The sequence below is a fragment of the Cynocephalus volans genome, chromosome X (assembly GCF_027409185.1).
Source record: "Cynocephalus volans isolate mCynVol1 chromosome X, mCynVol1.pri, whole genome shotgun sequence".
NCBI lineage: Eukaryota > Metazoa > Chordata > Mammalia > Dermoptera > Cynocephalidae > Cynocephalus > Cynocephalus volans.
This window is the reverse complement of record NC_084478.1, coordinates 148,122,682-148,137,010: the sequence shown is the minus strand read 5'-3', so window position 1 is coordinate 148,137,010 and position 14,329 is coordinate 148,122,682.

Genomic DNA, 14,329 nt, shown 5'->3' with positions numbered 1-14,329 from the left:
GGTTGAAGCCCAAGGATCTCAGAAGCCGCAGAGGGTCCAGGAGAGTGAAACAGGATCCCTGACATGACACCCACGTCCGCATGCGGATGCTCTTCCGCATGCAGTCGTTACAATTAGGTTACACGGTGGCTTCGGGCTGTTATAGAACTCTTCTGGCACCTTCCATATTTTTCCCCAAATGCTTGACACTCATCTTCCCCTCTGTCTAAGGCCCACTCTTTTAATACCTTGTTTTATCTCATCAATCTCCTTGAGCAGGGCGCTTCTAGTTTCACAAAAGGAATCCTTTCCTCATACGGTTCTTCTTTTCCTTTTTCCCATTCCAGTCTCCTCCAGGTCTTTCCACTGAAAACACGAGTGCAAGCATCTCACGGAGAACCAGGTGGAGGAGGACAGCCAATGCAAGCTGGGAACGCTTTGCAGTCCGGAGGCAAAGGAGGCGTATTAGAGCAGGGGTTTTGAGGGAAGACCTGAGTCAGCAGTGGGAATGACAGCCAGAAACCTCTGCCCCTCATCATCACCTCTCAGGAGAAGAAACGATTAAAGTGAAAAGCACAGACGTAAGGGCCCTGACGAAGTCTGAAATGGAAGGCATGGGCTCTTCGGCAGGGGCGCAGTGGAAGTTCAATGCCACAGCGGGAGAGGAAAGGGGGTGCAGAAGAGTCCTGAAAGTGGTACTGGAGAGGCTGGATGAGAGAACAAAACTGGGCCGAGGAAGAAAACCAGATGACCAGCAGACCAGTACAAGCTCCCAGGTGAAAAGCACAGACATAACGGCCCTGACGAAGTCTGAAATGGAAGGCATGGGCTCTTCGGCAGGGGCGCAGTGGAAGTTCAATGCCACAGCGGGAGAGGAAAGGGGGTGCAGAAGAGTCCTGAAAGTGGTACTGGAGAGGCTGGATGAGAGAACAAAACTGGGCCGAGGAAGAAAACCAGATGACCAGCAGACCAGGACAAGCTCCCAGGAGAAAAGCACAGACAAAACAGCCCTAACGAAGTCTGAAATGGAAGCCATGGGCTCCTTGGCAGGGGCCCAGTGGAAGGTCGGTGCCCCAGCGGGAGAGGAGAAGGAGTGCAGAAGAGTCCTGAAAGTGGTACTGGAGAGGCTGGATGAGAGAACAAAACGGGGCCGAGGAAGAATACCAGATGATCAGCAGACCAGTACAACTTCCCAGAAGGTAGCTCAACAGCCGGCAAGTAGACCCCCTCGTAAAAAGTATGGTAAACGCAAAGGGGTCGTTCGGAGGAGTGCTGGGAAGAGAGAAGCCTCAGGATCACTGCCAGTTGGTGCCGAGAGTGAGGATGCCCTGTGCGGTGACAAATCACGGGTGCACACGACCTCTGCCCCTGCTCCAGCAGAAAGGCCAATAAAGGCATCACGGAGGTCCAGCGCGAGCCACGATTTCCCGACACTGTCGGGACACGAGGGTGAGAAAGAGGGCAAGGCAAAGGCACAAGCCTCCACGGTTACATCCCGGCGTCCCACAGTCCTGGAGGAGGGTGCATGTGCTAATGATGGACAGGTGGCCCCATCCCAGCCACGGGGTGTCATCCCCACTGTGCCCATAGCTCTGAACGCAGAGGCACAGGACACCTGGCCGAAGACCGTGGCTACTCACTCCGCGTGCTCTGCGCGCTCAAGGAATGCTGAGGACTCTGGGGAGGGGGCCTCGAAGCCAGGCGTGGAAGGGGCGGCGGCTTCTTCCGGGTCCCCTGCCCCCTCCAGGTCCCCTGCCATGAGGCCGCGTGACTCCCTCTGTCTGGCAGACAGAATTAGGAAGCTAAAAGCGGCAGTTTGTTCTGAAGGACTGCAAGAACGCCTACCTCCTGCTGACTCGATGTCTAGGAATCCCATCCGCAAGGCTAAAATGGCTGGTGGTAAACGAGGTGGACAACCTGCCAGCATGGCTCTGACACAGGAGCCTCCTCCAGTTGAAAGAGGAACGATGGTGTGGTTTAAATTTCAAGACCACCCATTCTGGCCGGCTGTGGTGAAGAGTGTCAGTGCGTCGGAGAAGACCGCACGGGTGCTCTTGATTGAGGCAGACCTGCGCCAGGAGAGGAGCGGCATCCGAGTTCCTCTTCGAAGACTGAAGCCCCTGGATTGCAGAGAGAAAGACAGACTCCTGCAGAGAGCCAGGAAAGTGCACGAGCAAGGTGTTAACTGGTGTTTCTCCCTCATCTCCCACTACACACAAGCCATCGGCCGGGGTTCCTTCGTGGGCTCTTTCCTGGACTATTATGCCGCCGACGTCAGCTACCCACTCAGGAAAGCCATCCAAGAGGGCCCGCTGGAGGTTGACTTTCCAAAGGTGAACTATGCCGACCTGGAAGACTCTGAGGAGGAGACCTCCCTGGGCGGGAAGAGGCCCTGCAAGAGGATTCTCCCCGACAGGATGAGGGCCGCTCGGGACCGGGACAACCGCAAGCTGGTGGACTTCATCGTGAAGAGAAGGGGGGCCGACCACCACCTCCTGGACATCTTGAAGGGCAGGAAACAGTCCAGGTGGCTGACATCATTTCTGAATTCACCAAGGCACAGGCTCTGCGTTGAAACGTACCTGGAAGATGAGGACCTGTTGGATGTTTTGACGAAACATCTACAAGAAATCTATACACAAATGGACAACACCATGCTGACTCTCATAAGAGACGACAAAGTAAATTTTGTTCTGGAAGTTCTCCTGCCAGAAGCAATCATTTGTTCCATCGCAGCACTTGATGGGCTGGATTACCAGGGGGCAGAAGAGAAGTATCTGCGAGGGCCCCCCGTGCACTACCGCGAGAAAGAACTATTTGACAGAAACGTCATAAAGGAAAGGAGAAAGAGATCAGCAACCATGAGGACGGCTAACTAGGTCTCCTCCTGTGCCCCTACAGCGACAGACCCTTTTTCTTCTATCTTATCGCCACATTCCCATACCCCTTCCAAAAACGGTTCTAAAAGGGAAGCAGAAAGTGAACGGGTCACATTCGCCTAGTCCACATGTGAGTGAATGAAATCCCTGCGTGCACTAAACCTTTGTCAGCCTTGTGCAAGACCTTCTTTGACTCTCTGTCTCCCTGAAATTCCATCTACCACAGTAGCTCTCCCTCAATGGCCGAATGATTTCCTGAAACGGAGGGTCTCCCGGCTGTCTTCTAAACTGATGGTGACTGGATCCTCTTCCTAGAGCCATCTGTCCCCACGTGGACGGCAGCTAGCCTCATCATATTCACAGTCTAGCTACTCTACACCTATGAGCCAGGCTGACTACGTGGTAGCCCATCTACTCTCATATAAGTTCGAGGAAAGCAAGCACTTTGTTCTGCATCCTGTACCCCCAAAACGTAGTCATTTGTCTCAAACCAACCGAGCTTCATCTTCACGCTTATTCGTCGGCTAGCTCCAACAGGTTCCATCAGCACACATGCACACCGGCAAGTCATTCCAGGAGGCTTGAGCAGTAGATGGGCCAGGGCCGGGAATGTGAAAATGAATTCTAGAAACAACCTCCATTCGGCTAAACGTGACCCTCTTTGGAAGAGAATTAATTAAACGCACTCAATGGAAGGAGAACTTCTGAAGCCCATGAATAGTTATACTACGTTAATACGAGGCGTGTTTTGAGAATAAATGTTGGGAAAGCTAGTTTAGTTTGAAAACTTGATGTGAAAATAAACATTGATGGCTTAACAGGAACCTGAGTGCATTTCTAGTTTAGAGGAAGTCAACTGCTCCTGTGAGACCACGCTGTGTGTTCACATGGCCACGTGTTGCTTTAAAATTTGCAAAGTACCTGTCTGGATTCACAATAAATCCATGGTGTCTGTTGCCTTGAAATTCTGCTTCGTCATATTTGAGACCGTACCAGTTTGAACGGGGCATTTCTGAGAACATATATAAACGCACTTCCAAAGAAACCGTATTTCGGGAATTGTGATGGCTGCTGTTGTCATGGGTTAGAGCAGGTTAGAAATGTTCTTCTCATTCTAAACAAATATTCACTTTAACGCTCGATTTGGTATAATTTTAGAAGAACGTCTTCCAGGTCGTGTAATCATCAGGCCCTACAGAAGCCTCTTTGGACTCGGCCTGCGAGAGAGAAAGGCTCCTGGGGCACACGGCCTAGGCACATTCCACGTGATATCTTCCTGGTCCTGAGGATTAGTAGAAAACACAGCACCTCCATGCTCTGTGTGGACCTCATACACCGAGACGGCACGCTTTAGTTACGCTCTAACACTGAGACTCTCTGAGTCCAATCTATGAGCCAACTGTTCATCTCCATGATCTAACACATTCTTTACCACCTCGTGCACCCATTCACTCATCCATTCATTCACTCACAGTACCATAAGTCAGGAGAGCAAGTACGGTGGTGTTTCCGCTCTGAGGACAAACTTCGGATGTCCTAGGAGAGACGGAAATCTGGAGACCCAGGTGGCAATGAAATTCTTAAGATAACGAGATATTCTACCCTCATCCTGTGAGTGAGAAATATTTATCAGCATTGCAGGCTGACTGCCTGAATTCATAACCACACTACTGGGTTTCCCCATGCTTGTGACATCATGGTTTTCTTTGATTCGGGTGAAGGGAGGTGGCCTTGTGTCCCTTGGATGTCATTTTGTCCTGGGGCATCTGTTCTGCTTCTCTTGAATCAAGGTCACTGAAAGTGATTTGGGGTGTGGGGGTGGATTTTTCGCTGCTTGGACTCTGAGATCCCTTCTAGGCTTGCTGGATCTCTAGCAGAAGTGTGTGTTCAATGGAAAAGCTTGACTTTCGCCTGCCCTCGCTGACTAGGTGAAGGAGACCTCCTCTCCTCCAGTCATAAGGGCTGGACATCAGGCCCTCATGCTAAGTGTTGGTTGGGTGAGTGGCACAGAGACGCTGTGCACAGCTTTCTCGGATCTCTACGTCCATGTAAGCAACTGACAAGGAAAGAGTGGGACCTCAGAGCTGGGTTCATCATAGTCACCCTCAGGGAGTCAGGGTCCCCATGCTCCTAATCAAAATTTAGTGTCCGGGGTCCCTAAGGGTTCTTCGGTGACTGTGAAAGTGGTTCCAATCCTGCCAAGCCTCTCAACAGGCTCCCCCCAAGGCCCCACTTCTTGCCCAGACATCCTTTGGAGCACGGCCCTAGGATGAGCGGGGGCCTGGCCTGTTCTGGACCTCCATGCGGCTGGTCCAACACTTAGGAAGGAAGAAGAGGAAGGCCGCCTGTCGATTCAGGTCCAGAGGCAGTGGCAAGGAGAGGTGACCCACCCACGCTCCTCCCTTTATTCTGTATTGACCTCATTCCTCCTCACCCAACAGATTCCTACGCTGTCTTTAGTGGGCACAAGCCCTTCCTCAGCCCACAGCCCTTCTCATGAGCCCCGGTTCTCCTCCATCCTCCATCCTATTCCCCAAACCAATGCCTTTCTGCCGTCTCTCCAGTGTCCTTCCGGGAGCCCAAGACAACCGTTTAAAACCTGGTAAACGGCACCACCAAATCAGTGCATTGTTACAATTCATGAGCACCATCCTCGTGTACTTTCTCAGATTGCCATGCTTGAGAGACCAGTGATCTAATGAGTATGCTTGGTAGAATGCGAAGCCTGCTTGTTTCCCAAAGACGCATTCTCGCTGAAAGATAAATATCGGTAGAAGGCATCTACCTTTACTGGGATAGGTTGGAAATACGTGGCTGGAGATACGTAAGGGCACGTCCTTTCATTTGTGCTAGGGGAAGCTGAGGTGAAGGAATAGGCATATCAGCCGTACTTTGAACAAGGGGTGCCTTCGCTCTATAGTTATGTCTTCTGGTCCTCGTTGTGTGTTTTCTATCGTTCTGCCTTGTTTTTGACAGAGCCCTTTTTATGATCACCTTTTATCACCACGATTTGTTGTGCTGGCGATTAACTAGTTTAAGGGACGTTGGGAGGGGAGACAAAGGGCAAGGGAAGTGGGGATGAGTTTAGACATTAAAAGCACACATGGAGCTGGGGATCCTCTTGCGGAGGGAAGAAAGAGAAGGTGACAGATTCATACGGTGATTGATAATCTTGAATTTTCTCTAGCCTGACAACTTGCCTGTAATCCCTAGCCAGATTAATGTCAGCAAAAGAGAAGAAAGAGTGAATTCAGTACAAAATCTGACAGTATTTCATTCATAATGAATTAACTCACAGGACAAATATTGGGCACCTACCACAGTCCAGGCACTAGTCGGGGCTGTAATCCAAGGATAATAATATCTGTCACCAATGAGCAACGTACGCAAGAGTGTTTCAAAAATTTCACGGAAGCATGCATGAGCTTCGAGAAAATTATGCTCAATCAAACAAGCCAGGCACAGACAGAGAAACAGTGCATGTTGTCACTCTTAAGTAGGAGCTAAAAATATAAATTAATGCAAAGAAAGAAGGAAGGAAGGAAAGAAGGAAAGATCATAACAACACACTGCACTTTCATAAGGAGAGTGTGGCACTGTGGGTAGAAGAGTGGCAAAGGGGGAGGGGGGGAGAAAAAGCGAGAAATGGATGAATGGACACTAAGAATGATGACATTTTGTAATGATCTATCCTGATTTGATCATCACACATTGTACACAGGTATTGATATTAACCTCAGTTCCTCAAATATCTGTATAATCAATTATACGTCAACGAGGAAAGAGTTCATGGAAAATAGAACTAAAACATAACAAGAATCCTTGCGTGAACTTTTTGAAGATCCCTCATATATCGAATCCTCCCAACAATTTTCAAAGTTTGATGGGGTTATCGTTATGTTCAGAAAAGTACTCTGAGAACCTGTGAGGTGATGAAATCTGCTCCAGACCACCTACTGTCAGGGCCCGAGTTTGTCTAACTCCGAAGCCAGTCCCATTCCCCAGCACGTCTTATGACCAAATAACCAGGGAAGAGCTAAGAGGTTTTGTGAGGGTTTGGGTATGTGGGATAAGGAAATTAGGAATGTTTGTTTGAAACTTGTCAAGGCTTCACAGGAGTTAGAAGTTCGTATAAAGATCCTCATGGATTCATCCAACCCCCCCCCACAATGCATGTGTTACTTCCTCAAAATAAAACACCTAAAACATATATACATTATTTATACATATATATTAAATAACACCACATAAACATATATGACATGTAATCTTACGTATCACACATGCACACACGTGCACACACGCAGACACATATACACCGTTGCTTCTGTTTCCCTTTGTGTGGGGAAGCCAGCCTCATACAGCTGAGCACGTTTATTGACTGATCTCCAGAGCCTTCAGCCGGTCATTCGAAGCATGAAAACAGAAAATCGAGGGGAGCTATGTGAACAGTTGGAAAATAAGTTGAAATGGACAACCTTCTGGGTAGTAGCCAAGAAATGAACGGACTTCAGGGTACGGCAGAGTCTAAACTGCTCTGGGTGGGTTGGGAGGTGCAAGAAGGCACACACCTCCCTGGGCGAGGTCTTGCAGAAGCGCTGGGCGGCTGCGAAGGGAAGGCTCAAGGCTAGAAGAGGAGTTGGAAGAGTCCAATCTCAAGTTGGGAACCAGCCGAGGTTTCTCAGCCAGGCACCACGTGCAGCCACCTTCTAGCAGAGATCTGATGCCACCCGGCAGAAGACTGGCGTCTCGGACGCCTGGCTCCCACCGGGTGCCCAGGATTACCGGGAGAAGCTTTTGCAGGAAGCCGCCTGGTTGCGGATCAAAGGGCAAGTGCGGGATGGCAGAGAGATGTTGAAATCCTACAGGCAGAAGAGCACAGTGTCCCAGAAGCCCCGCCAGCTGCCCGAAGCCCTGGGGAAGATCAACTGGAAGAGGAGTTCCCCTTCTCCCTTAATGAGCCACCCATTGGGGCAGTGAGCCCTGGGTGAAGACAGAGGCCCTAGAAAGCCACCCGCTGCCAGGGCACGGTGGTACTGCTGCAGCCTGCCGCTGGGGGGGGCGAGCCTGCAGGGGGCGTGGTTCAGCAGGCCCCACCTCCCGCACGCACCACCAATCAGCGAGCCGGCTGTTACCGCGCAGGCGCTAGCACACAGGCCCTCAGAGCCGCCTAGCCAGCGGGCGGTTGTGGAATCCCCTGAGGCGTCCGGTCGCCTGAGGGTTCCTCAGGTAAGGCACACAATGGCGGGTTGGCGAGGCCCCTCGGCCCAGGGACATGAGGGCGTGGGCGCGAGGAGGTCCCGGTGGACATCTGAGGAAATGTCCTGGCTTGGGTGTCGGTCCCCTGGGGTCTGCGACCGGGGCCCGGCAGGCGAGGGCGCTGGGACTGTGGCAGCGGGCCACGTGCCAGCTGTCTGGCGGGGAAGAGACCGTCCGGGTCTGCGCCTCCTGCCTGCCGGCCGACCATAAAGAAGGACACTCGGTCCCCTGAGGGTCTCCAGGTGCGTCTTAGCTGGTGACCAGGTAGCGGCCTTGCTTGGCTTTCCAGGACCTGCCCGGGGGGTTCGCTTCCCGAGGAGACGGCCGGGAGGTGGTCATTTGAATGTGGCTACTTGTATTGAGGATCATGGCTCATCATGTGGAATGCGACGAGTCTAATTTCTTTTATTCCTGTGGAGGGGGGAGGGAAGCAAAACTGAGTGCTATTCAAGATTCTTCCGTGTGTAATGGGTACACTTACCCCTTAACTACAAAACAACCTCACTCTCCACGTAGTCATGACAGCTATGCATAAAATTAACGAACGAAATAAGAGAAAAATGGAAAGGCATTCATTCACACCCAGTTACTCCACCCATGCACTGCGATCCTATGAAACCTAAGACTTTCTAAGAAAAATGCGTGAAACTTGCTGCGGAGTGAATCTGGCAAAGGAAAGGTGCAAGAAGAGGCACAACAGGCACAACGGTGTTTTCTTTATTTAAAAAAAAGTTTTCAAAATTGTGCCTTTATTATACTATAAACGGATATGCCAGCTCATCCTTCTATGGAAATACGTCTCTTTAGGTAGGTTTGCCATCACAAACCCAGTAGGTGCACAGAAGATCCAATACACATCTGGTCATGGTAGAGGGGGCATCACGTGAAGATGAGAGAATTCCTGCCTCTGGGGAACAGTATGGGGTTCATGTCGAGATAGGGGCACCACTTTGAGACAACTTGCTGAGGATTCTGTTCTTTAGTTTTCGCCTAAGATGTAAATAAAACCCTCACTAGGGAAAGCAGGCAACAGAACTTCCCAAGTGACAGGGCTTCCAAGGTAATCCTTCCCAAAATCACGGTTGTTGACTGGAGAAGTCAATGCTCATTGTTATCTTGTTCTTTCACTCCTCTGCTAAGGAACAGATGCAACAGAAGAAATGGGATGGTCCAAAGGAGTACGCTACTCTCTTTGGAAACACTACTTCTTGGTCATCTGAATTTGACTTTGACGTTACAGATTGTGGAGTCTCCATGTAGAAAGTATTTCTCTTTTATTGTCAACTGGGTATTCTCCCTCTGCAGGCAGTGTTTGCTTTGATGTTGGACTAAAATACTGGACGCATTTTCACACCACGTCCTCCTAGAACTTGGCATCAATTTACAAACTTATTCTGCTGCTATAGAGATTTTATTGTTCTCACATGTTCCTGGGGGGTAAGAGAAGTTTAATATTTGATTATCGCCATCTACGTGTATTTATGTATCTCTATGCATCTATCTTTCTGTTTATCTCTATGCCTCTATCACCTGTTTATCATCTCCCTATCATTATCTATCTCTACCTCCGTTGTTAGCTATATCTGTCTAGCTGTTCATCTGTCAGTCTATTTTGCCATTCATTATATCTCTCAACCGTCAGTTTTCGACACGAGTATATTTATATATGTCTACCTCTGTATCCATGTATCTTTTTCCTACCTATCATCTATCTGTCTCCTTCTAATCATTCCTTATCCTTCCGTACATCTACCTACCCCCTTCTATCTACTGCATATTATACATCTTTTTCGATCCCTATATCCATCTGTCTTTATGTATCTCCATCAACCTCTGTGTCGATTTCTGTCTCTCTGCCTCTATGTATCTATGTATCTAACTGTACACCATCCACCTTTCTACCATCCATCTATTTACGCGTCTGCTTGCCTAACTTACCTACCTGTCCCTTCAGAGGGAGGGAAGAGTGTCGTATTCCCGTTAGGACAAAACCAGAACGTAAATTATCCAGAAGACTCTAAGCAGACCCTAGATAGAAGCTCTTCTTGCCATGGCCCATAGCGTTTGGTGAGAGGAACATGCACTGTTTTGATTTAACACACTTGCCTTCTGGTTGTGTCTGTTAAGGAAGCATCAGCTTTTGTAATCAGAAAAATCACTGGGATTGCCGTTCTTTATCTGTTGAAAGTGTTTTCTGAAAAGTTTTCACACTGGAAAAGAGCTGCCAAATGTGAGTAATGAATCATATCCACGTGGGGTGTACAAGTCTTAAGGTGTTGTAACTGTCTTATAGAGATATATTTGTTGCATATGGTGTAAAGGGATTCAGAGAACTATATCTATAAATATATATCTGTATGCATAAAAATCCTGGAGCACATGGACTCACGTGATTGGAACAAGAGTTCCTGGGTGATTGGACTACTGATGCTTATTATGCTCATTGTTTGGTAATTTTGAAGATCATTTTAGATTTTTCCGTGTGTGCTTTCAAAACGAGGAACTAAACGGAACGCAAAGTAGCATTCCTACTGGAAGCAAGCACACGGGGGACGGGTACAGACATTGAGGTGGATTGTTGGCTTCCACGCCAGGCATCTTGGGTTTCTAACATCTGCGTGTATGGGGCCGTGAGCGTGCGTGAGCGTGTGGGAGAAAGAGTACGTGCTTGTGTTTTGGGGTGTGGGTGGTCACGCTTGAAGGTGCTCTATCACACCTGTTTTCTGAGTGGGGCTAGCAGGTCCAGCTGAGGGGAGCCCGAAGCGGTCGAGTCACCTTTTATTCCTTCCTCCTGTAGTTGTGTGTCCTCAGGTGAACCCTGGGCTTGAGAGCCCAGCACCCTTGAGTGAGCACCCTCGTTCAGGGAAGACTGTGTGCTGATTGTCGTCTCCAAGGTACGTGTATTTCATCATCGTGACACCTTTCCTGTTACGTCGACCAGTGTGCGTGAACAAAGACATACATACACGCATTTATTAAGGAGAGAAGTTTCGCATCACAGAACATAGAATGTGAAGTCAATAGTGCACTAGGTAAAGTGCAGAAAGCAGTCATGACACTAATTTGGACGACATATAGGGAAAACTAGGACATATGAACGGAGTATTGGCGGTGGAAAGATAGGAAGAGTAGGACGGGTAGAACAATTGCTGCTTCTGCAGAACACATTCCTGTAATGTCAGAAATTCCATGAGAGTTTGGAAATATCAGGAAAATTTTGGCGTAACGAGACTCTTGGAAATGACGTAGCAGAAATGGGCACTAACTAGGAAATATATCCAATTATGCTCTCATGTTAGCAACTATAGTGTAACACAGTACGTGCTTGCACGTGCACAGGGATGCATAGGTAGTGCGTTGGAAGCACGTACACCATCGTCCTCATAGTGAGCATCTGTAAGGTGCCAGCCCCTCTACACATCTTTCTATGCATGTCATGTTCTCACAAGCTCATTCAATGCGATTTGAGAATCAGAAAGACACAATAACTTCAAAATCCCCATTTTCGTTACACTCACACAGATGGTCACAAACACACGATTGATGTTAAATCCATGTGTCCATGGCATCCGCGATCCCCAAAGCAGTGGTTCTCCCTGTTGTGACGCAGGAACAGACTAGCATACGCCAAGCAGCATACCATGGAAATATTTTGGAATGCAAGAGGAGGAAAATAAAAATGGCATCTACATTATGGATGGGATTCAGATATCAGCTCTGTTTCAAAAAGGCATGCATCCCTGAGTTGGTGAAGGGAACGGGATCATTAGATCCACACTTTATTGGCTCACGTTGCTTCCTCTTTTGAATTTTCCAGATTCGCTTGAGAAAAGACTACATAGGTCCTGAGTATCTGCACTAGTTCCCACCTGATCACAAAGAACAGCGCCCTTCAGAAGCACGCAGCGGGGTAAAGGGTGTGCGGACAAGCGATTGGAGTGTGAGAAACAAGAGACCCAGCTCACAGAACCGGACCTGCCTCCGTCCACGTGACCTTCGGTAAGACTTCCCCATTCACTCGCTGCCATCTAATGTTGACATTTCGGGGTACGATCGTCTTTGCACCTCACTCTATACACACGTGTCTTCATAACGAGCATCACATCTTTGGTGTTGGGAGACAAGAGTTTTGCACCAGAGTATAGAGGTTCAGGTCACAACCCATGACCGGTTCCTGCAGAAATCCCTATTAACAGTGACAGCCAGGAATCATCAAGATGACCTCACAGACCTCTGGATTCTGAGTCATGCTCTTGAACATGACATGGGGCTGGCTCCCAGCATCGGTATGTAGGAGATGGCCTCGGTCTTCTTGGGGTGGACAGGGAGGCATGGGCACCCTAGGAAGGCAAAAAACTAATGAAGCATTTTCCTAGGTTGAAGCCCAAGGATCTCAGAAGCCGCAGAGGGTCCAGGAGAGTGAAACAGGATCCCTGACATGACACCCACGTCCGCATGCGGATGCTCTTCCGCATGCAGTCGTTACAATTAGGTTACACGGTGGCTTCGGGCTGTTATAGAACTCTTCTGGCACCTTCCATATTTTTCCCCAAATGCTTGACACTCATCTTCCCCTCTGTCTAAGGCCCACTCTTTTAATACCTTGTTTTATCTCATCAATCTCCTTGAGCAGGGCGCTTCTAGTTTCACAAAAGGAATCCTTTCCTCATACGGTTCTTCTTTTCCTTTTTCCCATTCCAGTCTCCTCCAGGTCTTTCCACTGAAAACACGAGTGCAAGCATCTCACGGAGAACCAGGTGGAGGAGGACAGCCAATGCAAGCTGGGAACGCTTTGCAGTCCGGAGGCAAAGGAGGCGTATTAGAGCAGGGGTTTTGAGGGAAGACCTGAGTCAGCAGTGGGAATGACAGCCAGAAACCTCTGCCCCTCATCATCACCTCTCAGGAGAAGAAACGATTAAAGTGAAAAGCACAGACGTAAGGGCCCTGACGAAGTCTGAAATGGAAGGCATGGGCTCTTCGGCAGGGGCGCAGTGGAAGTTCAATGCCACAGCGGGAGAGGAAAGGGGGTGCAGAAGAGTCCTGAAAGTGGTACTGGAGAGGCTGGATGAGAGAACAAAACTGGGCCGAGGAAGAAAACCAGATGACCAGCACACCAGTACAAGCTCCCAGGTGAAAAGCACAGACATAACGGCCCTGACGAAGTCTGAAATGGAAGGCATGGGCTCGTCGGCAGGGGCGCAGTGGAAGTTCAATGCCACAGCGGGAGAGGAAAGGGGGTGCAGAAGAGTCCTGAAAGTGGTACTGGAGAGGCTGGATGAGAGAACAAAACTGGGCCGAGGAAGAAAACCAGATGACCAGCAGACCAGGACAAGCTCCCAGGAGAAAAGCACAGACAAAACAGCCCTAACGAAGTCTGAAATGGAAGCCATGGGCTCCTTGGCAGGGGCCCAGTGGAAGGTCGGTGCCCCAGCGGGAGAGGAGAAGGAGTGCAGAAGAGTCCTGAAAGTGGTACTGGAGAGGCTGGATGAGAGAACAAAACGGGGCCGAGGAAGAATACCAGATGATCAGCAGACCAGTACAACTTCCCAGAAGGTAGCACAACAGCCAGCAAGTAGACCCCCTCGTAAAAAGTATGGTAAACGCAAAGGGGTCGTTCGGAGGAGTGCTGGGAAGAGAGAAGCCTCAGGATCACTGCCAGTTGGTGCCGAGAGTGAGGATGCCCTGTGCGGTGACAAATCACGGGTGCACACGACCTCTGCCCCTGCTCCAGCAGAAAGGCCAATAAAGGCATCACGGAGGTCCAGCGCGTGCCACGATTTCCCGACACTGTCGGGTCACGAGGGTGAGAAAGAGGGCAAGGCAAAGGCACAAGCCTCCACGGTTACATCCCGGCGTCCCACAGTCCTGGAGGAGGGTGCATGTGCTAATGATGGACAGGTGGCCCCATCCCAGCCACGGGGTGTCATCCCCACTGTGCCCATAGCTCTGAACGCAGAGGCACAGGACACCTGGCCGAAGACCGTGGCTACTCACTCCGCGTGCTCTGCGCGCTCAAGGAATGCTGAGGACTCTGGGGAGGGGGCCTCGAAGCCAGGCGTGGAAGGGGCGGCGGCTTCTTCCGGGTCCCCTGCCCCCTCCAGGTCCCCTGCCATGAGGCCGCGTGACTCCCTCTGTCTGGCAGACAGAATTAGGAAGCTAAAAGCGGCAGTTTGTTCTGAAGGACTGCAAGAACGCCGACCTCCTGCTGACTC